At 37.8% G+C, this 27976-nt stretch overlaps 1 long non-coding RNA gene across 2 annotated transcripts; it reads right to left on the reverse strand.

Annotated features, from left to right (window-relative positions):
• Window positions 1-14: 14 nt before the first annotated feature.
• Window positions 15-27976, reverse strand: LOC306650033. 2 transcript variants are annotated; one of them, XR_013760785.1, is made up of 4 exons: window positions 26470-27976; window positions 25632-25806; window positions 1552-1771; window positions 15-1268 (listed from the first exon to the last, which is right to left on the reverse strand). It is a non-coding gene; the product is annotated as an uncharacterized lncRNA (long non-coding RNA). The 2 variants fall into 2 exon arrangements; XR_013760786.1 differs by lacking the exon at window positions 15-1268 and having other exon boundaries at window positions 1410-1771.

Below are 27976 nucleotides of genomic sequence, written 5' to 3' on the forward strand. Positions count from 1 at the left end.
TTTCTATACATGGATATAGCATTCATTGACCAAATCCATCTTTTCTTTTTCTAATCTCCTAGCAACACTCTTCCCAATCTCTAGTAGACACTTTCTACTTTCAAGTCAACATTTTTCAGCTTCCACATATGAGAGAGAACATGTGGTACTTGTCTTTCTGTGCCTGGCTTATTTCACTTAATGGCTCCAGTTCCATCTTGCTGCAAATGACAGGATTTTATTCTTCTTTATGGTTGAATTATACTCCTTTTTGGGTGTGTCCTACATTTTCTTTATCCATTCATCTGTTGATAAGTACCTAGGCTGGGTTTATCTTACACAGTTAGAAACATTTTGTTTATTCATTTCTATTTTTTGTTTTGTTTTGCTTTGTTTTTAGGACAGGGTCTGAGAATATTGCCCAGGCTGGCCTTGGACTCATAATCTCCTGCCTCAGCCTCCTGAATAACTGGGATTGCTCTAGGAACATTTTAATAGCTATCCTTTTTAGTCCTTTTTTTATGCAAATATGTGTGTGGATTTTACACAAAAATACTATATTACAAATGTTTTATAATCTGATATTATCCTTACCTATATATCTTAGTCATGTTTCTATTTTGCTGAATATTTAGCTATAAGATAATTTTAGTTTCTGGGTAGAATGCCATAATATTGCTATATCATAATATATTTAATAATCTCTCTTTAAACAATTTGGCAATTATTTTTAAAAGCTACTTGGTACAAGTATAATTGCTAACTTAATAATTGCTAACTTAAGTCCTGATGGACTTAGGTCTTTGAGCCTTTCTGTTCTGACTGCAGTTCATAATAAAAAGTAGAGTATTCTGTGACTCAACTCTGACCTGTGCATGTGACATCCACATGACACACCTGTAAGTGGGAAAAACAAAATCCACTTTTGTAATTTCTTATTTGTCCTTTTTCACATCACATTTAAAAGAAATTCTGGTTACAGTCCACTAAATGTATTCCACCCAAAGGAGCTTTTACCCTTATTTTGAAAATCATGGTCTAAGTCAGGGTCCTAGGGAATAGGGTGTGCTTGGCAAAGGGAGCATGAGTACATTTGTGTGTCGAGCGGCAAGCCTGTTGTTAAGTCATCATGTACATCCAAGATGCCCGCTTCAAGCAGTGTGCTTGGTGTGAAGTAGACTCCAGTAACTCTGGAGTCAGACAGTGTGGGTTTAAACGCTGGCTCTGCCACAGACTGGTTGGTGACCATAGGCAAGTTACTTAATCACTCTGAGCCTCAGTTTCCTCACCTGTAAAATGAAGATAATAATAGTACTTGACTCACAGAATTGTTATGAAGATTAAATGAATTCATTTAAAAAAAATGCTTACAGCAGTACCTGCTACATAACAAACAAAACATGTTTTTATTACATAAACAAATAGGACTTTCTTGGCAGTCAAACGGTTATACCAAAAGGTATATAAAAACATCAGGCTTCCGAAGCTTATTGATTAATGACACTCACTACTGTCTCTCCAACCCCTCAAAAAAAGTCGAGCCCAATTTTATTCCTACCAGCAGCAATAGACCTGAACAGGTGAAGTCCTCAGGTGTTCAGACCTCATCAGTTGCCTGAGGCAGTGTGGTGCGAGAGGGGTGGCTGTCTCAAGTAGTGAGAGAAGGGAGACCGCAGCCATGCTCACAGACAGCATTCAAGGGATACCCACTGATGCTTGGCAGAACTCTCCAGCAGAACCAGGCTTGTCGTGAAACCCTCTGTGGAGTGGGTGGGAGGACCTCAGCATGGGCCTGGGGAGTAAGCAGAATGTTAAGATGATTCTCAGGCAAATACCCTTCTCCAGACCATCCCTCTCTTAGCCTCACTTTTGCCAGACTGCCATACACTCCAGCCTTAAAATCCTACCTCAAATTTGCAAGTAAATGTCTAAATTCCATATAGTTAGTGTTGAGTATGTTTCCCCAATAGATGGGTTGCTTTTTGAAAGCTGATGTCCACCTGAACTACACACACACACTCTCATGCACACAGTCATAACTTTTTCTTTTTTCTTTTTGCCTTTGGGGAAGGACATATCCATCTCAAGTTCCAACTTGTTTACAAAATATTCCCTGACATCTCCGACCCACGTGGATCTCTCCTTCCTCTGAGCTCCCACAGCAACTGTAGGTAGAGCCATAGCATTTAATACTTAATTATATGCTGTTGGTTCTAGAATTGTCTCAGATGTTAGTGGTTTCCCCCAACCATACTGTAAGTTCTTTGAAATCAATCATCATCATATCAAATTTCTTTTGAATCGCTCACTGGCTTGGCACATTGTAGGTCTTTAGTAAAAAGTCAAAGATCAATTGATTGATACAAGTATAAACTGGACGATAATGCATTGAAACAAAATTATATTAAGGGAGATAAGTATTCCAAACTTTATGACTTTCACAGACAGATTCCAAAATGGAGCAAATATTAAAGTATTTAGAAATCAAATAATTACTAAAACAAAATATAGGCAAATGTATTTATAACCATGGAGCAAATGAAATAAGTCCAACTTTTCCCAGCAGGATACAAGCACAGAAATACACAAGAAAGAAAAGGTAGATAAATCCAATAATAAAAAAAATTTAAACTTCTCTGTGGCAAAGTCTTTTTTAAATTTATGAGGAACTTGTACAAGTCAAGAAGATGATAAACAACCCTTCCCTCAACCCAAATTGCAAAGGGTAGAAACTGACTGTATTTTTTCTTTCTGACCTTTGTTCTTCACTCGTCTACAGAGAATCTTTTGCCTCTACTGAGGATCTTAATCTTTTTTCCCCTTCAAATTCTGTCTCCAAAGGAAATCTTCATCTTCTTTCCCACCTCTCTCAGTGGTCCTTTATACTCTGATTCTTTAAATATGCAGAAAGTAAAGGGACTTTGTAGTAGCATTTTGGGAAAGGAATGACTTTCTTTGAACTTGCTGCAAGTGACTCTTAGTGGGTACACTGACCTCCAATGGCATGGATGTTTCAGAGTGAGCAGAATATCACAATTTGAGCCAAATATTACAAAGTTGTGTGAGTCAACTTTCTGTTACTGTGACAAAATGCATGAGATAACCAACTTGAAAAGGGAAAGTTTATTTGGGCTCCAAGGTTGAGAGGTTTTAGTCTGTGGTCAGTTGATCCTGTTGCTCTTGGACCTGTGGCAGGGCAGTACATTTTGGTGTGAATCAAGATTACATGAAAGAAGATAGGTTTTCTATATTTTACAACTTTTACAATTTGGATGGACGGTAGGGTTGTGGTGAAGTTGATCGGCTTCCTAGTGGAATGCAAAAGAGAGAACAGGAGACAAAGGTTCCACAGTCCCCTTTGAAGGCATGCACCCCATGCTTAAAACCTCCCACTAAGCCCCACCTCTTGCAATGTCCACCACTGCTACAGAACCTTAGCTCCACAGTCAGCACCAGGGCAGCTGAGAACCAGATGGGCACTGGGAGACTCTGTGCCTTACTGAGGAAAAACTAGGTGAGAAAAGGAGATCCTAGGAAGCAGAGAGGCAAAATGTCATCATATGCACGATTTGTGCAAACTTGCCAGGAGAAGCACAAGAAGCAGCACTCAGATGCTTCAGTCAACTTCAAGGAATTTTCTGAGAAGTGATCAGACAGGCGGAAGGCCACGTGTTAACAAGCAAGGAAGATTTGAAGGCATGGCATAGGCAGATAAGGCCTGTTAGAAGAGAGAAGTAAAATCCTATATCCCTTCTAAAAGGGAAGTTAAAAGAAGTTCAAGGATCCTAATGCACCCAAGAGGCCTCCACCAGCCTTCTTGCTCTGTTCTGAGCATCACCTAAAAACCAAAGAATGCCCCAGCCTATCCATTGGTGATGTTGCAAAGACACTGGGAGTGACATGGAATAACACTGCTGCAGATGACAAGCAGCTGCCTGCTAGCTGAAGGGAAAATACAAAAATCTTGCTGCCTTCCAAGTTAATGGAAAACCTGATGCAACAAAAAAGGAGTTGTCAGGGCTGAAAAAAGCAAGAAGAGGAAGAAGGAAGAGGAGGGAAATGAGGAAGATGATGAAGAAGACGATGAATAAGTTGATTTCAGAGCAATTTTTTCCTTGTTAAATGCTTTATAGCATTTAACACCCCTGTCCCCACTTTACAACTCATTCTTTTTAAGGAAATGAAAACCGACTGTAAGGTTGTATGACATTTGTTTTAAAACGATACAGTGTCCCTTTTTTTTTTTTTTAATAGTTGACACACGACTGAATGTGTCTTTAGATAGCCCTTCTGGTGCTGCTTTCAGTAGCTACTAATCTTGCCTGGTACAGTATGGAGGTTGTAAATTAGTATGGCAATTTAAATTGGGTTTTTTGTTGGTGCACAGCACAAATTAGTCATATATAGGGATGTTTAGGGATGGTAGTTTTTTCATCCAGTTGTTTCTCCTGAAGTGTATGAAGGGTTGTTCTGTTAACTATTGAATACCAACTGTAATTGCAAAAAAAAAAAAAGTTCGAACTCTTTTGATGACATTCTGAATACTTCTAAGTAAATACAATTTTTTGATAATAATAAGCAGTGTTTCCGCCGCCTCCCAATAGCACCAAGCTGAAAACTGAGCCTTAAACACGTGGACCTTTGGAGAACACTCCAGATCCAATCTACAGCGGCTGTCAGTGGTTAATGACATCATTGGTTAAATCTTAGGTGGCTAATCTTTCCTGAATGACGTGTTTTGCCCGTAGCTCAGTGTATTTGGTGCATTATAGAGAAAGGGTTTCACTATAATGTTATGGCATATAATCTTGGAAAACTAGGAACATCAGAAATTTCATGCAGGACTTCATTTGAGGATGAAAACTGAAGCGTATTTAAGAAGCAGAAAAATCATGTATCAAGTTTTAAATGTTTGTTTGCTTTCTAATTCTGATTATTTTCCAGAATAACAGAATCAAACCAAGACATTTTTTTTTTTATTACTAGGAGAAAACGCATCTTCCTATGTTGCCAAGCAGTTGAAAGGGATTTTTGTGTATACAGAAGACGCTCAAACTGGAGGAGGACACAGATGTAAATACATGAGCTCTATTGGAGAGTATTTTTGAGGATATTGTTAGTGAGTTTGGTGTATAAATAAGTCAGTCATTGAACTGGATCTAAGTTAATTTTAGTTTCTTTGGGACCACATTGAAAAGCATCATTGTTTATCAAGAGGAAAGAACAGTTGATAGAGGGAAGCTTATCTTTTATAAACTATTACAAAGAATAAAAAGGAATTAAAACTATCAGGTTAGACTACCTGAATGTTCCCTTAGAAATGCCCAAGTCCTGACATTCCAACTATTTAAAAGAGCACTGAAAAGACACCAATGAACAAATATGGATACCTTTGCTCTCCTTTGGGGCTCCTTCAGTATATTCTGGGATGTGAAGTTTTCTCAAACCATTTTTATTTAGGAAATTTGGAAAAACATTTTTTTATTTCCATGCCCCTGCAAGCAACATTAAAATCAGTATGTATATGATACATTTTTTTCAAGGATGTAGAAACTTTAAAAATAACAAAATTCCAATTTGCTGAAGAAAGAGACACAAGCATAATAAGTTATAGCAATTCCCAAGTAGAATCCACAATGACCCTACTAAATTCAAGGCAGTTTCTCCACTGCCAAGGTGCCTGGCCACAGATTAAGTAGCCCCTTGAATTGAGGGTTCCATTCAATTTGGTTAATGGAAACATTCGATTGTTTTTATAATTTGGTAAATTAATATATTAATAAAATTTTCAAAGATGATCCATCATCTTTATTTAAAAATACCTTAAAATGGTATTCTGTCAGTTGGGTGGAAAGCAGGAATAATGATGCACAAATGAGAAGAGGTTTCTTTTCCTCTAAAAGTCAGTCAGCCACACAACATCCAGAAGAGTGTTTGTAATTTGTACTTCAGAAAATGAGATGAATATTTAAAGATATGTAATTAACTGAATCATTAAAAGGAGCGATCATTAAAAAATGAAACACAAGGGGAAGTACATTAGTTAGGAATGAGTAGAGATGATGGTGTTACTAGCCTATATACATTTTACTTACTGAGAGGAGTCAAATAACACTCCCTTAATTGATGAAGGAGGTTACCATAGTTGGAAGGAGATTTTGGAACTTAGCAGAGGAGTTAGGGAAGAATAGATGGTGGATCCTTTGGAATTCATGGCTGTTAAATGCTTTGTAGTTCTAACTTTATAAAGCAAAATGAGAGGCCAGACTTTTAAATTTACAAACATGTTTTGACTCTTTCTATATATACTTAAAATAGATTTTATATTAGTGTAAAAGTGTGCTCATGAGCAAATTTGTCTTGGTGTTTGTAATCATAATTTAAATGGTTGTTGTGTCTGGAAGAACTTTATCTTATACCAAAAAAAAGTAACAAATACATTCTACATGTTGACAGTTTAGACTAGCTAGTTGGCTCTCACCATCTGAGCTTCCTAGGGATGCTGAAGAGGTTACAATGTTGCCAAACTAAGGCAGAGTGACTGGGCAGGTGACAAAACTCAGAACTGGGCCTGGGTGTGGCCTGGACTGGGGCTGCTTAAACAAGGAAAGGACAAGAGTTTCCATTGCCCTACCCAAGGAACTCAGGTCCGACTTGAAACTTCTGACACTGATCTACATACCAAGATCTATGTTAACATCAAAACACTTGTTGACAGCATTTACTGCTTCTTCTGGGTCAGGTGTTACTAATCGAGATCTGAATACTTTTGAGGAAATCAATGAATTCCCTGAAATTACAAGCAAAATTTGTTGTGTAGATGAGCATGTGTTTTTCTAGAGTATCATTCATCAGATTTTCAAAGGGTCATAATCTCAAAACAAAAGTGAGAACTACTTTTCTAGAGGGGTAAAATTCTCTAGGATTTTGCTGATATGCAAAATTCTATAATTTCCAGCCTCTTCTTCAGAAGAATTAAGTTGAATAATTTAAAACTTCATTGTATTTTTTCTTTTTGCGCAATTTTTGTTGCATAAAAGTACAGAAAAGTATTTTAGTTCACCCAGATTTAATCTTCCGTGTTAAAAAAAAGAAGTGTATGAGTTGGTTCATTCATTACAAATGATATGCCTATTTAAAAGGAAATACCACTTCATACTTCAACATTCAATTTGAATTCTAGTTATTTTAACCAAAATATTTCAAAGTCCTTCTCAAAAGAAACAAAACCACAGGCCTCTCCCTGTCTATCCTGAGGAAATATAATAGATAAATCTTTTTCTCATTTTTTAAAAGTACACAAGAATTCTAGTTAACCAGTTAAAAAAAATTTAAAGTAGGGTAAATAAAAAAGATAAAAGGGAACACTCAAAATGACCAGTTAAACCCAGTGAAGACAGAAAAAAAGGAAAATGAAAACCAAGAACAAATGCAATAAATAGAAAATAGCAAGAAGGTAGAATTTAATCCTGTGATACCAATCATCTAAGTGTGAATGATTTGAACACACCAGTTAAGAGACAGAGATTGCTAGACTGGATAAACTAGCAAGACCCAATTACATACTGTCTACAACAAACCCACTTGAAATGTAAGGACTTAGATTAAAACTAAAAGGATGGAGAAAGATATAACATGAAACACTAAGTGAAAATCGGAGTAAGTATACTAATTTCAGAAAAAGCAGACCTCAGAATAACAAGTTTATCAGAGATTAAGAGAGCCTTTACACAGTAATTACAGAGTCCATTTTCCTAGAACACATAACAATCCTAAATACGTATGCGCCTAACAATAGAGCTTCAAACAGGTGAGTCAAAAACTAACAGAAGCAAATAAAGACAGACAACTACACAATTAAAATGGCAGATTTCAACAACTCTCCCTCAGTGACTGATAAAACAAGTAGGGGGAAAAAAAAAAAGAGTATCGATCACCTAAACAGCATTATTCAGCAACTTGACTAATTGACATTTATAAACCACCCCACCTAGCGGCAGCAGAATACATATTCTTCTCAAGCACACATGGAACATTCACTAACTTAAACCATATTCAGAGTTATAAAGCAAATCTTACCAAAATTAAAAAAGAAATCACATAAAATATGTTCCCAGACCATAATGAAATTAAAAGCAAATATATAACAGAAATACATCTGGAAAATCCTCAAATGATTGGGAATTAAACAACACACTCCTATATAACCCATAGGTCAAAGAGGAAGTCCCAAGAGAAATTTAAAGCACATGGGTGTGAAGCCAGGACAGGGTGTGGTATAAGAGAAGTTGGCATGGCCTACCTGTGAAATGGAAACAGGAGCCAGGCCCTCAGGGCCCTGAAGGGAGTACAAACACATGAGATGTGGGATGAGGTTAAGCAAGGTTGGAGTTGTGAGTGTGGGCTGGGGCGCTAAGGTGGGGATGCAGTGCATGGAGGACATTCAGGGCCTCTGTGGTAGGTTCCCAGTACAGCTGCCCAGGTTTTCTTCTAAATATTCTGCTTTAATGAACACAGTAAATCACATTCCTTTGGACCAAATAGGGAAACAAAGTCAAAGGATATAGTCTAGTTTTCAGCAGAGTACTCAATTTATAGCTCTTTGCTTTTGATCTGTTCCTTCCAACTCTCAAAGTACCCCATACTAAGCTTTCCCCATTATAAACAAATTGTAAAAATCGTAACTATGGCTTGCTTACTATGAGGTAGACTCTATGCTAAGCATTTTGTAAATGTCATTCTATTCAGTTCTCATCAAAAAACACCTGTCAGGGAGATATTCTTATCTCCATTTCACTGGGATATAAACTGAGATACAAAAAGATTAAACAGGAATACAACTGGTAAGTAACAAAGCCAGGATTTGACTCCTATTGCTCCTAAGACTGTCAGTACCCGTGATGCAATGCTCCCCACTGAGGTTGATTGGTGGTTATCAATTTTGTACTTCTTAAAATCTAAAACCACAAAAGTCTGAAAGGATCTGCTGGAGATGTTTTGCTTTCCTTGGGCAGAAATCTAGATGGTTTAGAGAAATCTAGATGGTTTAGAGGGATTTAGTAGGAGTTGGTGCTACAATTATATTGAAGCAGAACCACTGAAACACACATCTATGGTATCTTCACTAGGGTACACTTCACTAGGTTGAACAATCCATATACTGTCAGCGGGCCTTCCTGTTTGTCTCTTTTTCAGTGGACCTCTGAACCAAAATAAGCAGCATGATGAAGAAATTCACATTAGGCACGTAATCTTCAATTGGGTCTTTTGTGATTACTAGAAAATACGGAGATTAAAAACAAAATGAAAAAAATTAAAATATTCTTTTCATCACAGTGGAAACACTGAAGGAAAATCAAAAGAATGCTAGACTGCAGAAAAATGTTTATGTAAGCAGACAAGGTAAAATATAAAGCAAGTGGTTGATGGTATATAATATGAAATTTGGACCTTCTCAAGATGGTGGATTAGAGGCACCCAGCACTCGTGTGTGTCTCAAAGTGGTAGAATTAAAATAATTGGAATGTAACTGTTCATTGAGCTCGTGCTAGCATGCAGAGCATCTGAGAGATATTCCAACTGACTCCAGTCGCAAATACTCCTACTAGTCATATGATGAGCACCACAAAGAAAAAAGTGGTGAATAACCCCCAACCTTTCCTCTGTCCAAGGAGTATACAACCTAAGAAGACATGGAGAATAGCTCTCATGGGCATAGGCTGAGTTTCCACTCTTGCTCTTCATTCAAGTACCTCAGTGGAGAGGAAATTTTTATTTTTATTAATACTTCTTTTGTTGTTGCTATTTGATGTTTGTTTCTTTCTTCTTCTCTTTGAAATATTTAGTTTTTCTTTTCTTTTCCTTTACCTCTTTTTTACATTTCTTCTGCTATTTTAATTTTATTTTTATTATTTAAATTTTAAAATTTAATTCTATGTTATTTTTCCCTTTATTTTCAGTTGATGGTGTTGCTGTTTTGTTGTTATTTTTAATTGGCTTTTACTTTCTTTTTTTATCTTTTTGTTTTCTCCTTCTTCTTTTGTTCTTCCTTTTTTCTTTGTGGTGCTGAAGATTGAGCCAGGCACATCAGCTATGTTGGGTGGGTGCCGTGCCACTTAGCTACGCTCCAAGCCCAGCTAGAAGGCATCATACCTTGCTCCAGCCACAGTCTAATCCTGCTCAAACTGTGGTGGATGTTTCAACTTAAAGAATAGCAGGGGATAAAAGTCCCCAACCAATGACTCATCCCCAAGTGTATGTGTCTATGGGAGGTCTCAAGTCCTGCTCCTGTATACTCACCCCAAGAGCAATAGCAGAGAGAAATAGCACAAATGTTGTGTTTGCCACACCTATAAGGGATCTTCACATCAGTTGCTCCCCTACTCATTCAGACTGTATATCCCTAATAAGACTGGAGGTAAGTATCACAGAGGGGAAATTATGACCCTGACCCCTGTCTTCTTCTGAAATAACCGGAGCTGTAGCAGTGTCTAAATAGAGGATAAAGACTCCAAACTCATCACCATGATTGAAACAGCCAGTAACAGAACAAATTTTAGGTAACACAGTCAATATCAACAAACCCTGAGGAAACCACCAATATCTGAGATGGGCTTCCATTCCCACTGTAGGAATAAACACAGAGGGTGTGCCCACATATTCTGTTATCTACACCATACCTTCTTGAACTACCTGCTTTTGCAAGACCTACAGAGAAAGCAAGTCTTCCAGCTTCCAACACAGTATGCACTGGGTCAAAACCCACTAATTAAAGCTGAAGAAGCCACAGGGAAACTATGTTATGACTTCCAATTGGAATTAAACTCAACACTATACAACAAACCAGTATCCCAGGGCTCATCATGAAGAGAAAGCCATATATTAAGACCCTCACATTAGAGTGGGAGAGACATCTGTCCCAATAGATCTCAACATAAAAACATAGGAAAAACAAGACAATATGACATTTTCCAAAGTGTATAGCTAATTAACTTATTTCAAAGATACCAAAGTGAATGGAATGCTAGACAAAAAATTTGAAAGAATGATATTTTAAAAATTCACTGGTTTCCAAGAGGCTACAAATAAACAGCTGAAAGAATGAAGGAAGGCAATGAAGAGTATGAATGAATGATTAATAAAAAGATGGAAATTTTGCAAAAGAAACAAATGGAAATCTTGAAAAGTTCAATGAGTCAGATTAGAAATTCAGTTGGAAGTCTAACTAAGAGATAAGATCAAGTAAGAAAAAGAATAGCAGGGTTTGAAGACAAGGTTGAGGAATAGCCACAGACAGTAATGAGGGGAGAAAAAAATGAATGAATAGAACATACATGATATGTGGGACACCATTAAAAGTCTGGAACACACTAAATACATGTATAAGAGGACTAGACAGGGAAGAAGAGCTATAGACCTAAGGCACAGAACAAGCTATTCAGAAAAATAATAGAAAGTTCCTCAAATCATGGAAAAGACTTGAACATACAGAATATATTTAGAAACCCAAGTAGATGCAACCAGATAAGAACCTCTCTACAACATATTAAACTGCCAAAATTACTGAACAAACATAAATACTAAAATGCTGCAGGAGAAATGTCACATTTAATGGCAAACCCATCAGAATAACAACATATTTCTCAAGAGAAATTCTAAAAGGCAGAAGGCATGGAATGATGTATTTAACTCCTGACCTAGATTATGATACCCAATAAAGTTATACTTCAGAATGGAAGAAGAAATGAAGACCTTTCAAGATAAGCATTAGGCAAGGGAATTCATCACTACCAAACAAGCATTACAGAAGATACTTAAGGGAATATGCCCAGAAGAGGAAGAAATATAAAATAATATGAAAGTACAGGAAAGAATAAATCTCACTAGGAGAGTACATAAGCAATTATGGAATAGGAAAGTGATTAAAATTGGCAAGAATCAAATATTATTACTACAGAAAAGTATCAAACCTCTGAGATGAATGAGAGGAAAAAACAAGCATGCAATATTCAAAACAACAAGAAGAGCTACAAAATGACAAGAGTGAGTACATATTTTTCTATAATAACCCTAAATGTCTTAATTCTCCAATTAAAAACTGGAGGCTAACTGACTGGGTTAAAAAATAAGAACTAACAATATGCTGCCTGAAAGAAAGTTCATCTCACCAGCAAAAACATACACAGACTGAAACCGAAAGAATGGAAATTGATATTTTAAGCAAATGGAAGCCAAAAGCAAGCAGGAGAAGCTATATTCATATCCAACAAAACAGACTTTAAGACAAAATCAGTTCAAAAGGACAGAATGTCACTACAAATGAATAAAGGAAACAATTCATCAAGAATATATAACAAACATGTGGATGCTGATTCATTATGAGGTGGGGGCAAGGGAAGAATGAAGGAGCTTTAGATTGGGTAGAGGGGAGTGAGGGGAGGGTGGGGGTATGAAGATGGGAAAGATGGTGGAATGAGATGGACATTATTACCCTATATACATGTAAAGGTCACACAAATGGTGTGACTTTGCATTGTGTATAACCAGAGAAATGAAAAGTTGTGCTCCATTCGTGTACAATGAATTGAAATGCATTCTGCTGTCCTGCAGAACTAATTAGAACTAATAAAACAAAAGATTATATAACAAACAGAGTGTGGTGATGCATGCCTGCAATCAGCAACTCGGGAGGCTGAGGCAGGGGGCTCACCAAGTTCCAGGCCAGTCATGGTCACTTAGTGAGGCCCTTAACAGCTTAGTGAAACCCTGTCTGTCTCAAAATAAAAATTTAAAAGTACTAGGGATATATCTTGGTTGGGAAAGCACTCCTGGGTTCACTCTCCAGTACCTAATAATAACTATTATTATTATTATAAATATATATGCATCTAACATCAGAGCAACCAAATTTATAAAGTAAGCACTAGAGGGCATAAAGAGAGGAATAGGCCCCAATACAATAATAGTGTGTGACTTCAATATCCCACTCTCACCAATAGATAGATCATCCAGACAAAAATCAAATTACACTACAGACCAAATGGATCTAACAGACATCTACAGAATATTCCATTCATCAGCTTCAGAATACACATTCTTTTCATCAGCACATGGTACCTTTTCCAAAATAGATCTCATATTATTGAATTTCATAGTTCATAAAGCAAGTCTTAACACATTCAAAAAATTGAAAAAATTCTTGCATCCTATTAAGTCACAATGGAATAAAACAAGAAATCAGTAATAAGCAAAACTATAGATATTATACAGATTCATGGAGATTGAACTTTTGAATGAATAGAGTCATGTCATTGAGGATTTAAAAAATTAAATATTTGTGTTCTTGATGACTATCATTCTAACTGGAATAAGATGAAATCTCTGTGTAATTTGATTTGCATTTGATTGCTAAAGATGTTGAACTTTTTAAAATATATGTGTTGGCCATTTCAATTTCTTCTTTTGGGAAGTGTCTTTTCAATCTGTTTGCCCATTTATTAATTGGGTCGTTAGGTATTTTGGTGTTAAGTTTTTTTAGTTCTTCATATATTCTGGATCTTAATCCTCTCTCAGAAGAGTAGCTAATAAAGATTTTCTCCCACTCTGTAGGCTCACTCTTCGCATTTTTGTTTTCTTTGCTCTGCAGAAGCTTTTTAATTTGATGCTATTCCACTTATTAACTCTTGGCATAAGACTCTAGTCTTATTGAGAAAGCTGTTGTCTGGGCCTACATGTTGGAGTATTGGCTTTACATTTTCTTGCTGTTGCATAGTTTTTGGTCTAATTTATACATAGAAAATGGAGTACTATTCAACTGTAAAGAAAAATGAAACCATGTCATATGTAGGAAAATAGACGGAACTGGAGGTCATCATGTTAAGTGAAATAAGCCAGACACAGAAAGGCAAGTATCACATGTTTCCTCTCATACAAGGAATCTTAAAAAGGAAAAAAAAAAAAAAAAGGAAAAGAAATAATGACCTCACCTAGAAGTAGAAAAGGAACCAATGAAGAAGGGGATGGAGACTATGGGGTTTGATGGAAAAAGAGGGGTGGTAAGAGATGGTAGAAGGGAGGGTGGACATATATACACACACATATATATACATATGTATATATGAAAATGTCACAGTGAAATGCATTGATTTGTACAATAAATATGCATTAATAATTGTAACAAAAAGTTAAAATTGAGATTTATGTTTATGGATTCAAAGATTCAAATTTTTTAAAATGTCAGTTACCACAGAAGTTATCATTAGAACAAACAAAATTTATGTGCATTTCGAATGAGTTTGGGTATGTTACTTCAATTGCTCTTTGCCTTAATTTCCATGTCTGAGAAATATGGATAATAGCAGTGTTTATTATTACACAGTATTATTATGGTGAATATACATACATAATAATAATTGTTCAATACATTTTTAGTTGTTATAAATTTATGTCCGGTACCATGATAGAATTAAAAGCATGTGTGAAATATTTATCTTTTTAATACCCTGATCAAGTGTGCTTTCCAAAACTTCCAAAAGAATAATCCTTCCCTCTTCCTAAGTTTTGGGTAAATTCCTATTTTAGCATCCATTACATTGTTCCATAGAGTGTAGAAACATCTTGGAAACTCTTTTGAGGGCAGGAATAGGGTCTTAATTCATCTTTCTATCTTGACCCTCCCCTACTTCACCCTGGCCTGCAAACACAAATACAGTGGCACTTAGGCTAGGAGCTTGGAACTTAGCGTGTGGAATAAATGTTTGTTAAATGGAAATGAATTGAATTGACATGCAAAGTCTGGGCCCATCCAGGAGAAAAGAGACTGAGAGAGCAAGAGGAAAACTTAGAGCTGGCATTTGTCATTCAGAAAGTGTTATCCCACTTACATGCATTTGAATGAAAGGCTCTTGACACTGTGGAGTTTGCGGTTGAAAGACAACAAACAAAAGCTTATTTGAATCTATTGAGGTGCAAACAGTCCTTTATGAAATATGAACTGACCGGCCTTCTGACTTGTTGAATTTTGGCCCCAATTATAGTCTATGTCAGACTGGGATCTCAGAGAAACTTTTGATAAAGCTGTAGTTTGTGAGCTTTACTTGTGCAAATTAGTGTGAGCTAAAGGCAACTTTTCAAGAGACTCTACTGTGATTCCCCAGTTCATAAGATTCATAGGGGTTAAATTCGGTAAAGATAGGTGGAGTTTTGGTCTGTGGAAGCCTGACCATGGAAATCAAATGCAATCAGTGGTGCTGGCATAAATTCTCAGGGTCAGTTAGGAAAGTTTCATTTGTTCTGCAGGGTAAACATGTGTGCACACATGCACACTCATATACACTCAAACACACACAAGTCTTTAACATATATATATTCTCAGGCACACACACTCTGAAACACACTCCAAGATACACCACCTCAAACACTGACTCACAGGTACACACAATAAACACATGCACACACACACTTTTCTAGTAATGACTACAGAAATTGCACGAATCAATCCTTTGAGCAGTAACCCCAAGTATGAGTATCTAGAAATTGACTTCTGTCTGGCATATAATAGTACCAGTACTCAGAGCTTTATGTTTGACCTCTACACTTGTTCTCATCTTCATATTGGTCAGTCAAAATCTCCTTGGAAATGAAAATTCCTATCCCTACACCTTCAGAGTTTGGCTCAGCAGGCCTGTGATCAGAGTCTCCAAATACACATTTGCAACCAGATCGATAATAGAAGATTTAAAATACTTTGGATCTAAAGACTTATGGCTATGTTTTGAGGTCTAATAGATCTACCTACATTTTATCATTGAACCAATGAGACCTCAATCATCAAACATTGAAGTCTACCTGCAGCCTGGTTGTCTTCACCTGGATGGTTCTAGTGTGCTTCCCACATTTGCATCATGAGAAGGGACTTGTTTAAGAATGGGATAGCCAGCTACTCTGCAAGTTGAGGCAGTAGGATCACAAGTTTGAGGCCTGCCTTAGTAATTTAGGGGGAAAAAAGAATCATCCTACACATTTGTGTCTGAAATGAGAGCAGACAGCTCATTCTCTTGTGTAGATGTTCATATATAGATTGAGGATACTGCCTTTGAAATGCATTTTGGAGCATTTTGGATTTTGAGATGAGAGATGCTCAACCTGTATCCCATTTTATCTCTGCAGAGTAGGCACTCAAACTCAATGCAACTTTCTTTCTATTTATTTATTTATTGTTTTGGTACTAGGGATTGAATTCAGAGGTGTTTTACCACTGAGCTACATCCTTAGCACTTTTTATTTTTTTATTTCGAGACAGTGTCTCAGTAGATTGCTGAGGATGGAATTACAAGCATGCACCATTGCTCCTTGCAAACCAATTTTCTTGATTATGCCACACCTAACATATGTCTTCACTGGCTGACCAGGAGTCTCATCAAATGAAATTTCCAGAGCAGGTGATATTAAAATACTTAGCAACCAGTAGAGCAGGTACAGGCCCCTTCAGAACTGATACAGCTATGTGGGCCCTGAGGTTGTTGCCTGAGTGCAAGAGAGTGTCCTGCTCACTCCCCTGCCCCACCCACTGATAATGGCATAGTGTCCTTCAAGATATTATCATTGGGGACTCAAGCCCCTAATTAGGGATGAGAGAAAGAAGCAGGAAATCACCTGCTTCCACCCAGCTTCCAGAACAAATGAGAGCAAACAGAGAATGATGACCAAAAAATGCAAGTTCACTTTCTTCTTGAGACAGGGTAGAGGGCGGAATTAGAAAATGGGTTTCCATAGGAATTGTGACAACCTTACCCTCAACTAACATTTCAAACACATACTCTGACAAATGTTCTGTATTTACGAAGATGAAGGATCTAAGTGTTTTAAACTGTGACCCTTCTGCAAACCAGTGACCAATCAGTACCAAAAGTCGACATAATTTGGCGGTAGTGACCACCAAATGCTCTTTAATTTCCTTACTATAAAGAATTACTCTCCTCCTAGGACTCAGGTGCAAACACCTGAGGTGAGAATGCTGGGAACGTCTAAAAGGGTGACTCATTAAGTCCCTCACAGTTGGGCCTGGATCCAGCCCAGGTCAGCTGTCCCTGACCCTGTCAGGGCCCGTAGGATGCCCTGCAGGAGTGGGGGTGGACTTGGCAGATTTCAGATTAGAAAACAAACTCTGATCAACTCCAGGTTTCCTTCTTCCCCCCGACCCCGGCTCCCATCGTCATCTTTCTCAGCTCTGTTAAACTGAGTTTTTAGACTTAATATTTAATCCATATAAGTCTTACAACTCATCATTTGATATTTTCATACTGAGGTGAACTTTCATTTATGATAACAGTTTCTAACCCTCTATTTTTCTTTTTTGTACTCCGGTCATAAGCACTCCATTTAAGACTTAAAATACTTCTGATTTAAAAATCATGCCACTCTGATGTAAAAATCCCATACTTAATACAGCCATGCCTAATAACCATGCCTGTAAGGTATTTAAGGTAATTGGAAATTATTTTATTATGGCTTCACTTCCCTAAAAGCATTCCAACATCACTCATTGAAGTAGCTAAAATAGAAGCTTGATCTTAGAATTAATTAGGGATTAACACGGAATCTTAATTTTAAATGTATCAAAGGAAAGAAAACAATTTAGACCCCAGTATACATCAAAGGATAATTCTATCTGGCAAGGCACAATGACTTTGCAGCCGCCTAATCTCTCACCACACCCTAATGCTTCCATGGCGACCGCACCACAGAAGCCCCAACAACATATCTAGAGCTGCTCCTTCAGGAAAGGAGTTCTCTCAAAGCACTGTGCCTGGTACTTAATCAATTATGGCTACTTACACCCCCCCCCCGCCGCCCCGCCCCGAAGCTGTTGTACCCCAACAGAAAATTTCCACTCTCTCAGTCTGAGGTCTCTTTGGAAGTCATTGATGAGGGACCTTCTGCTGACTGTTGCTGAACACCAATGGAGTCTTGCTGGCAGAGCCTCTGCCCTGCTTTCAGTCTCTGCAGTATGAGAATCTGGAAAGGCACAGGGCACTTGACCAGGGGGATAAGTGAGAGGCCACAGGAACAAGGTGAGAGAAAATTCAGAGGCCCATGACCGGCTGCATTCAAGGTTCAAAGCGGTGTCAAATGTCAGCACTTCGCAGTGAGGAGATTCATATGCACATACCCTCTTCTTGTAAGCAAAAATCTCACATGCATTTTTCTCTTTTTCACATATTTGAAAACCTTGCGTAGCTGAGGAAGGGATTATGCACTGGGAGTGTTTCATTTTCAAATGTTTTTGCAGAGGGCTTTTGCCTCCCACCTACGTTTCAATCACACATAGTGAACTTCACTAGAAAGAAAAGGTTTTCATTTAAAATTTGAATAAGCACCATAAAATCTAGAAGGATTCAGCATGCCTAATTCTGAAAGAGAGAATTCTGAGTAAAGGAACCATCTTTAATTTAGAGATCAACTTCTACCAAAACACCATCATCCCAACCTTGAGTCAACCTACTCATAATTTGAGACTTTGGTATAAGGGAGTGAAATTTAGGACTTCAAGAGCTAAAATTTTATTTCATCAGGATGCAAATCTCTTATCTTGTTTTCTACCCATATTGACTGAAAAGGGTATTTTTCTCTTTTACTTCTCCTTTTTTTTTCCTCTTCCTTTTTCTAGTAAGTGTAACTGATACAAAATTTTAAAGTCGTCCCCTGTACAATTCAATTGAATTGCCTTATCTCCAGTGCTAGTTACTCCAATTTTCCAAATACTAAGCTTTCATTCAAGTACGGAACTGAGTTCCTCTTGGCAGCAGAACAGATACTATAGAGAGTCTTTCCTTTTATTTAGAAATACCTTTTGGGGGCAACTTTCCCCTTGCTGTAGGCTAAAACAATTACTGGAGCTGTAAACAAAGCCAAATCACCCACCTTGGACAGCCAATTCCAGTGGGATGCCCCTAATGCTGGAAATGGTTTTTTATCTCTTAAGAGGGGTTTTCAGTTTAAACTGATAAACAAAAATATGTTGTTAGTGAGTGTTTTCCTGGGTATAATGTATCCCCCAAAGCATTTTTCCTGAGAGGGAAATGTTAAGCTCTTGATAAATGAAAAATAAACTCTTGTTTTCAAAGATAAATTATTATAATGAGAACTTTCTCCTACCTTAAAAATTGAATACTAATCTTTGGCTCTGCCTGGTAGAGTTTCCCTAAATTGTTGGATACATTCCATGTTTCTCGGACTTTGTTTTGGTAAAGAACAAGGGGAACATCTCCAGTGGGTGAGTGATTTGCCTTATCATCCTTTCACCGCATCCTCAGAGATCTTTAACTTTTTAAGCAGTGGCAGTTAAGTCTTAAGAACACCCAGAAGCATGCCCCAGGCTTTAGCATTCTCAGTTAAAAAAAAAAAAAAAAAAAGTCAGCTTGGACATCAGCAAAGCAGAAAACGAATAAGGCAGGTAGTTCAATTCTGATAAGATTAGAGATCTCCTGCAAATCAGGTAAGCTGAACTGCAAACAAGTGCCCCTACTTGGGCAGAGGTGGCCTCTCCTCTTTCCTGTGTCTGAGTTTACTTAATGAGAAGAAAAGTTATAGATAGGCTCTTTCTCAGTTTATGTGAGCAACGAGGTTGTTCTTTCACTTTTACAGACATTTTTAATCACGTCTTCTTACCTTTGTGCATCAAACAGGTTATCTAAACCACAATGTAACTGTCTCTAGGCTATGCTGAGAAAACTGGTACAATCATCAATTTTAAGGGGACTTTCTCATGAAATAATAGACATAAGGAATGCTTGACCTTTGAAATGACACCTCAGGCCTTCCCAAAGGAAAGCCTTTTCTTAAAAAGAAGAGAAAAGAAAAGAAAAATGACTGTAGAAACATGCTTTTAAGACCTAAAAGTCAGAATGCAATTATTCCTTCATTAAAAGCTTTACAAATTGGTCTTATTTAAAACTGTAATTATAAAACCAATACTTCTTATTTCAGTATGATGTAAAAACCCTTAAACTATACTGGCAAATGGAAAGGGTAATGAAGAAAATTTTTGTTCAACCTTTTGTTTGTTTGTTTTGCATTTTGCTTGAAGTGCTGCCCACATAAAAATCATGCAAGTGAGCAAACAAGTGTACCAGTGTACCTATATCATGTTTTAACTTTTGTAAGACAGTTCTGAATATTTTACTTGATTTTTTTGTTGTTTTCAAATCAAAGTTGTATACTATATCACTTTAAAAAATTTTTTTTTAAAGAAAAGCTTAGGAAAACCATATTTCCAAAGTTAAGTAGTTCTTGACTTTAAGTGGTACAATTATAGTTGATTTTTTTCCTTTACTTTTTTGATTTCTCAGTTTTCCTGTTTTCTGTAATAAATATTTACTGCTCTTAAAATTTAATGCACTTTTGTGTAAAAATTATAAGATCTGGATCATACTTATCTCATTCTTGGATATTTTAAACACCAGCTTTGGGACTCTATCTTCATCACTTCACTGCCTATCTTTGGGTTGAGTTTCTCCTTGGGTTGCTTTCTTCCTCCTCTCATGCCCCTTCCTGGGTGTTCTTTTTCTTTCTTCAGTCAGCCCTAAAACTAAGTGCCTAGGGTAACTAACAAAGAGATGAAAGAGAGAAAGAAGACAGGGTGCTACATCAGGGAAGCTTCTGAGGGATAAGAGGCCACAGGAAGTCAGGGCTGAAGACCCATTATACAGACATGGGAAAGAAAGTGAGACGGTGACTTGTTCAAGGTCAGATCACCAACTTGCAACAAAATGGGATTAGAACCCAGGACTGGTAATCGCAACTTGAACCTGTGATGGATCCAAGAGTCCTGGAGTGCAGACCATCAGATGTGTTCAAGACACAAGGCAGGCATTTCATGCCTGAAGCTGGCTGGAGTTTATTCTAGAAATGTACTGCTGTCCCTACCCCAACACCTGCCCCCAACACCTTTTTATTCATCATCCTGTCTTTGATAGAGCTGTGAGCCTTGAGAAATGCTCCCCTATTGTAAGAGGCACAAGGTGCCAAGCGATGAAACCAATGACTGACCTGCAACTCCTGTATCTAGAGCAGTAGGGCAACCAGGAGCAGTGGCCACCACCTCTCAAGGGGACCACCATCTCAGCCCGTTGTTGCCATCTACGAATTCTAGCCACTGCTGCCAGATCTTCTGATTTGACCAGAGAAGATTTTTTTTGTGTGAAATTTGCCCATTTAAATATATTGATGTCAAACTTAGAAAAGCACAAGTCAAGCCTGAGAAATTACACCAGCTGAGAGCCAGAAAAGTTGCAAGTATTAATGAAGAATATGAAAAATGGGGCAGTTGCCTCAAAATCTTAGTGAGAATATACATGTCCTTAAAGCCTTGGTGAAAAAGAGAAAGGCAGCAGCTATCTCAAGTGCTGGTAGGTAGTCTCAGAGTCTAGTAGCATCAATGCAGGGGCTGAGCACGTAAGTATAGCGGGGCACTGGGCCCTGAGCAACTGCTCTTTCTGTGCTTTTCATATTACATCTGGCTTTCTGAGTGTTTTTTTTTTTTTTTTAACATAGAAACAAGATTGTCATTGTTGCATCACTGGCTTACAACCAACACACAGACCCTCCCTAAGGCCTAGGAAACTGTGGCAGTGGATTGGGATCTACTTGTTGTAACTTATATGTAACACACATGGATTCCTAAAACATGTGAGCCTGTGCCCCTGGTGACCATAAAAGGACATCCTTCTTGCCATGTCCAAGAAGCTGCTTATATGTGCCACCCTCCGCGTCCGACTCTCATTTAGAAAAAAAAGAAAACCCTTTCCTCACCACAGAACCTATTCGTTGGATATACCTGAAATTTGACAGAACAAAGATTGAAGGTATTCCCTTTTAAATTCAACTCATAAGAGAGAGCATTCCTTTTGAAGTGAGGACAACGAAATTTCACCTTGGCAACCTAACCTAAAAATGTTAGGTATAATGCCTCTACATGTTTCTGTTTTCTCCAAATTTTCTGCAATGAGTGTTTATTGTTTTTATAATCTAGAAGGGAAAATGTTCAGAAAAAAATCCAGAAGGCAAATCAAACAATGTGTCTACTTGAACAACATGTCTATGTAAAGAGTCAGATCAGCCGTCAGGTGGTTTAAGAAGGCACAGCGAGGTGGAAAGAACTTCAGCTACAGAGTCAGCAAGTCCCAGTTTAGCCTCAGCTTTTCCTCTCCTCCTGAACCTCTGAGCACTCATTCTTTTCTTCTGTTGAATGAGGTTGGGGATGCCTGTGTCACCTGATGCTACTATAGAGGTTAGTGATATGTTATGTGCACATGGAAGGTTCTGGATCAATGGTCATAGTGTCTGTGGTGATTTTGTTTACTGCACCACCCACCATCAGATTGAGAGAGCTGAGGGAAACCATGGTGAGCATTCAGATTCACATGTGTTCATGAGAACAAACCCTTCTGAGGTCAACAGACAGGTGAGGAGTTTGTGTTTGTTCCACTGCTGATGCAGCTCAGTACAGCACCACAGAATCATTTTATTGTTTGGAACCTGTACAAATTCTAGGAGAAAAATTTGAGATTTTTATTATTATTATTATTTTGGGTATCATACTATTTTAGAAAGAATCAGTGATTGAATTTTCAGAGTTGTTTAGAACTAATTTTTTTTGCTTCTACATCATCTAATTTTAAAAATCATACATTCTTTTCCCCTAGAGCTCTTTAACACAAGAACAACCGTTTAGAATAAACATGAATCTTGTGCTAAAGATTGTAACACTCTTATCAATACTTTGCACACAGTAAGTATTCAAAAAATACTTTTTATATCTGATTAAATGCTCCATGGCCTGAATAATGGCCATGGTGTGATAGAATCTGATGGAAAAGTGCAAAACATATTACATTGATTGAAGCAACCTGACCCTTTAGAATTAAAGGAAATGCCAGTACCTTCAGGATTGATGTCATAAATTAAATATTTTTTCCCAGCCTACTAGTAGTTTGCTATTGTTTTCATTTTGCAGTATTTGAATTTACGATTTATTATGCCAGACTAATTTAAGAAACCCTACTTAGGCCGATTGGAAATTAACATTCTGATCTTCTTCTGGGTCTGTTCACCACCACTGACCGCACTGAGCTCCATCTTACTGCTCCCAGGTAGACTTATTGTGTCCATAGTTGACTCATGCATACTATGCTGTCTTTCTAAAATGCCAATCTAATGCAGCTGTGACCTACTGGATAACAAGAGCTAACATTTATTGAGCATTTACTATGCTTGGCACTGTGTTAAGCATTCATTATCCCATTTAATCCTTGTAAAAGTCCCACGGAATTATTCCCATTTAACAGAGAAGCAAAGGAGGCCCAGAGAGGTTAAGAAAATTGTGCAAGTAAATTGCAGATTACATTTTGGGCTTCATTCATCCACTTAATTACACACACTCCTCCCCCACTGCAGCTGCAGCAGCACTACGGCAGGATGTATTAGGCGTGGTGACACCTTGGTCACATGCTGTCTCTTCTGTCTGGAATGCTCTTGCCTACTTAGCATTCAGACAGGTCCTCTCCATTGTGAAGGCTTCTCAGACATCCCTCCAACGTTCTGCTTATCCCAACATTTCCGCCACACACCTGTGGCCTGTCTTGCTTTGCCATTGTTAGTTTATCTGTCTTTCTCTATTATCAAATGCCATGAGCCCTGGAACTTACCATATTGTATTTGTGTTCACTTACACAAAGCCTGTTTAGTAGTAGACACTCACTGAATGTTTACAAATGGATGAAGTGTGAGATCCTCAAGGGTCTTACTGATCTTTATATACCTTAAAGCAAGCTGCAGCCCCAGGAGGTCTCTCTGAAGGGACCCACCTCATGTAGACAGGTCTTAAAAGTATCCATTTCTGACAATCACTGGCCTGAGGAACCCACTGGTTCCCACCCCTTCAGTGTGTCTTTCATTCTCTTTCCTGACTTCCGGCAACATAGGCTTTAGCTTGGAGTCATGCCTCATTCATTCTGCTTCTTGGTCCTGCCACATTCAGACAGTTGGCAAGACTGATCAGTTCTTCCTGTGCAATGCCTTCACCTGTCCCTCTCCATTATTGCTACTCTCCTACTAAAGAGTAGTGGGAAAGGAAAAATTTTAAATTGGAAGTAGGAAAGAACGAGGCGAAGAAATCATAATCTGGTTGCCAAGGAGGCTTAAGGAACTGATTATGAAGCTGCCTTTTTAGAGCAAAATATCTTATTTAGACTGTTGCAAATTAGTAACGTGGCCAAGTTTTATAAGTACACTTTACCTAAATATAGAGGGTATCAACTGCATATACCTGATGATACAGGTATACATATGTCAGTGATAAAGATTATAATAAGGGACACTATTTTGTACAGCAACCATTAGAACTCCTTCTTATCCAGTTTCTTTGACTCCAAGCACTTTATCTTTTGTTGTCAAATAAATTTTCCTACAGCACAGTTTCAGTATTATTATCATACACAACCTTTCCCTGGTTTCCAATTGCCTAGTAAATGACAAGTGGTTTTTGGTTTTGTTATTTAAAGGTGCTGGGATCAAATCTAGGACCTCATGCAGGCTGAGCAGTTGCTCTACCATTTGACTACACCTCACCTCTCTCTACTACATAAGGAATAGTCATCCTATACATGAACTCTAAGATTCTGCACAATGTGGATCCCCCTATTTATTTATTTACTTATTTATTTATTTATTTATTTGGCTTTATATTCCTTGAGTCACTATTGTCCCCTCTTCTACCAATTCCTTTAGCCACAAGTAACAGAACATTCAATGTGCACTGACTTAAACAAATGGAGAGCTATTTTTCTCATCATAATAAGAAATTAAGAGATCTACTGCCCAAGGGCTGGTGAGGTACCTGATGATGGCCCAACTGCCTATCTCTCTATGGTTCTGTTCTGCTTATCACCTCAAGACCTCAAGATACACCTCCAGGAATCTCATCCACAGTTCCCAGGAGGAGAAAGGAGAGACTGTGAAGGGCAAAAGTTGAAAGAAAGTGTGTGCTAATTTGAGCCTGTCTTGTTTTTTATGGTAAGGGAAACACTCTCCCAGAATCCTAACCCAGCAATCTTCTGCTTATGACTCAATGACCAGAAGGGTGTCACATTATTGAAGGTGACTGGGGAAGGTAAAGTTGTGGATGGAGGTGGCCCAGCCAACAGCAGCACTTGTCACACTCCCTGTTCCAATCAGGTAGCACTCTCTCCTTCCTTTCCATCTGCCTTCACATCATTTCCTCCACCTCAGTGATCTTTCTCCTCCTTTATTGCTTATTAAAGTCCTTTCATTATTTACAGTCCTGATAAAATACTACATCCTCCAAGAAGCCTCCCTTGTCTCCTTCTAAGCCTATCTGACAAAATGTCTCCTTCTGAGATCAACCACTGCTTGTATTTCTGCTATACATAGAACTCCTCACACTGCACTATAGTTAATTATGTGTGTTTTGTCTCCTTGTCTGTATTTTAAGGTCCCAGGGGACAGGGAGTATGTCCCATTCATCTTTGTATTTCCAAGACAATCATCACAGAGTAGGTATTCAATAAGCTTTGGATGAATGTGTGCATATTCTGCAATATTCCATTTTGAACAGAAAAGTCTGCAATACCCACACATTGTGTTGTCTATAATGGCCCTTCTGATCCAAGTTAAAGGAGAACATCTGCAGTCCTCTGTGAATATTGGCTGCTGTCTTCTGTCCTCAGCCAAGGCAGGGACATCTGTGGTGGCAACGTGACTATCTACCAATGCTTTCTATGTCCCTCTGCCCAAATGTGCAGCTGTTTCCTGGGTGGGAAAATAAGAGAACAGTAAAAATCAGACAAAATAACAGCAATTTCAGCAAGAGGCTTGTAAGGGTATTAGATGTAAGAACCTCAAAACTGTGTTACAATATAAGCAATAATATTAATGCCAATTAATAGCATTTATCAAGCCCCTTATGCCATACACTACACTATATGCATCATGCCATCAGCTCCTCATAAAAATATACTGTACTCTTTATTAAATAAGGAAATCATGTCTCAGAAAGGTTGAACAATTTGTGCAAGGTTACATAGCTTATAGGTGGCAAAATTGGGCAAACACTCACTTCTTAGCACAAGCGTGTAAGAGAAGGGGTGTTAGCTCTCTTACAGATAAGGTGCCTGCAACCCAGAAAAGTGAAATGATTTTCTCCAAGCAGAGCAGTGCAGTCATCAAGAGAATGGGCTCTGGTATTGAATTGTTTGCGTTTGAATCCTGGGATACCACTTATCAGTGTCTGGGTGCAAATTGTTTCATTTCTGTGCTTCAGTTTCCTAATCTGAAAAATGAGGTTCTTGTGAAACAATAGGAGCTAAATGCACTTACACAGACTAGTCTAGCATTCAGTGCAAAATGCATTTAGAAGTGATGGACTGTACCTCCACTCATGTGTATGATAGGGGCTACCATAGCACAACATACCTGGTGTGCTGAACAGAGCAGAATTGGGTATTCAGGTATGCTCTGCTCCTTCTGGAGAAAAGAAACAAATACTGCTTCCTGACTTGCAGTGGTAGGAGTCTTCTCTCTTCAACAAAGAGATGCCTAGGTCTACCAACCCCACCCATCAGAGTCATGCCTGTGGAGAGAATGGCTCTATCAGCATTTCTTCCCACTGCTAGCATTACTTGACCCAGAGTTAGCAGGCTTGTGTCTTTGAAATTGTTTTAGAAACAATTTTTTTTTTTATAAGTTTGTGCTGAGCTTTGTAGGGTGATCTTCGACAATGTCATTTAATTTTGTCTAAGCCACATTTTCTGCTGTGTATCTAGTCTCCTAAAAGGTTCCCTGATGAACTATTCCTCTTGGTATGCACACCATTCGTGAAGGCCTCTACTACAGTGAATCTAGAGACTTTGTCCTCTCCACAGAATATGGTACAAGGGACTTTGTGTGATTTCTGGGTTGAGGCTAAAAGAAGTCCAGTCACCTCTGACTTGGGTACTTGGAAAGCTCTCTCAAGGGGATGCCACATACTATATGAAAGTTCAAATGCCATGAGACCTTTAGATGTCTGAGGCCCCCGCTATCATCTGACTGTAAGTGCAGGATACCCCAAGTAAGAAATGCCCAGCTGAGCCCAGTCAATCTATACAGCCATAAGAGATGACAGTAACTGTTATTTTAACCCTATTTGAGATTATTTATTTTTAAGTACCTGACAATTGAGCACTCCTGATTCTCCAGAGTTTTTGGTGCAGTTATAATACATTCAAACCCAAACTGTAGATATGAATTGTAAGTCATTTCTTTTTTCTTTTCTTTTCTTTTTTTTTAAATGGTACTTGGGATTGAGTCCAGGGGAGTTCTAACACTGAGCTGCATCCCCAGCACTTTTTATTTTTTATTTTGAGACAGGGTCTTGCTAAATTGCTGAGGCTGTTTAAACTTGGAATCCTCCTACCTCAGCCTTTTAAGTCGCTGGATTACAGGCGTGTGCCACCGTGCCTGACTTTTTCATTTTTTTTTTAACCTTCATATTATATATATTATATGCATATCTATCAGTCATAATATCACCACTTAATGAGAAATTAGAAGCATTCTTACCAATATTAAAATGAAAACAAGTACTTCTAATAATCTGTTTCCATTTAACATTGCAAATATAATTTGACATTATTTTTTTCTTTAACACTGCGATGGAGATATTATTTTAAGCAATTAGACAAGAAGCATATTGATTGAAAGAACAAGGTAAAATATCTTTATGTAATTATGTTACAGTACTATAATGAAAATGAAATTGAAACAGTAAAAAATTCACTAAGGTAGAAAGATATATAATTAATATACAAATACCACTAGCATTTATGTATGAGCCTTCAGATTTAAGGAAAAGCTATGATAACAACAAAAACAAGGAAATTTAGAAAGAAATATACAAAGGCCGAATGTTTTCTCTGATAAGTGGATGACTATATATAAC

Source organism: Sciurus vulgaris (assembly GCF_902686455.1).
Source record: "Sciurus vulgaris genome assembly, chromosome: 2".
In the NCBI taxonomy this organism is placed as follows: domain Eukaryota; kingdom Metazoa; phylum Chordata; class Mammalia; order Rodentia; family Sciuridae; genus Sciurus; species Sciurus vulgaris.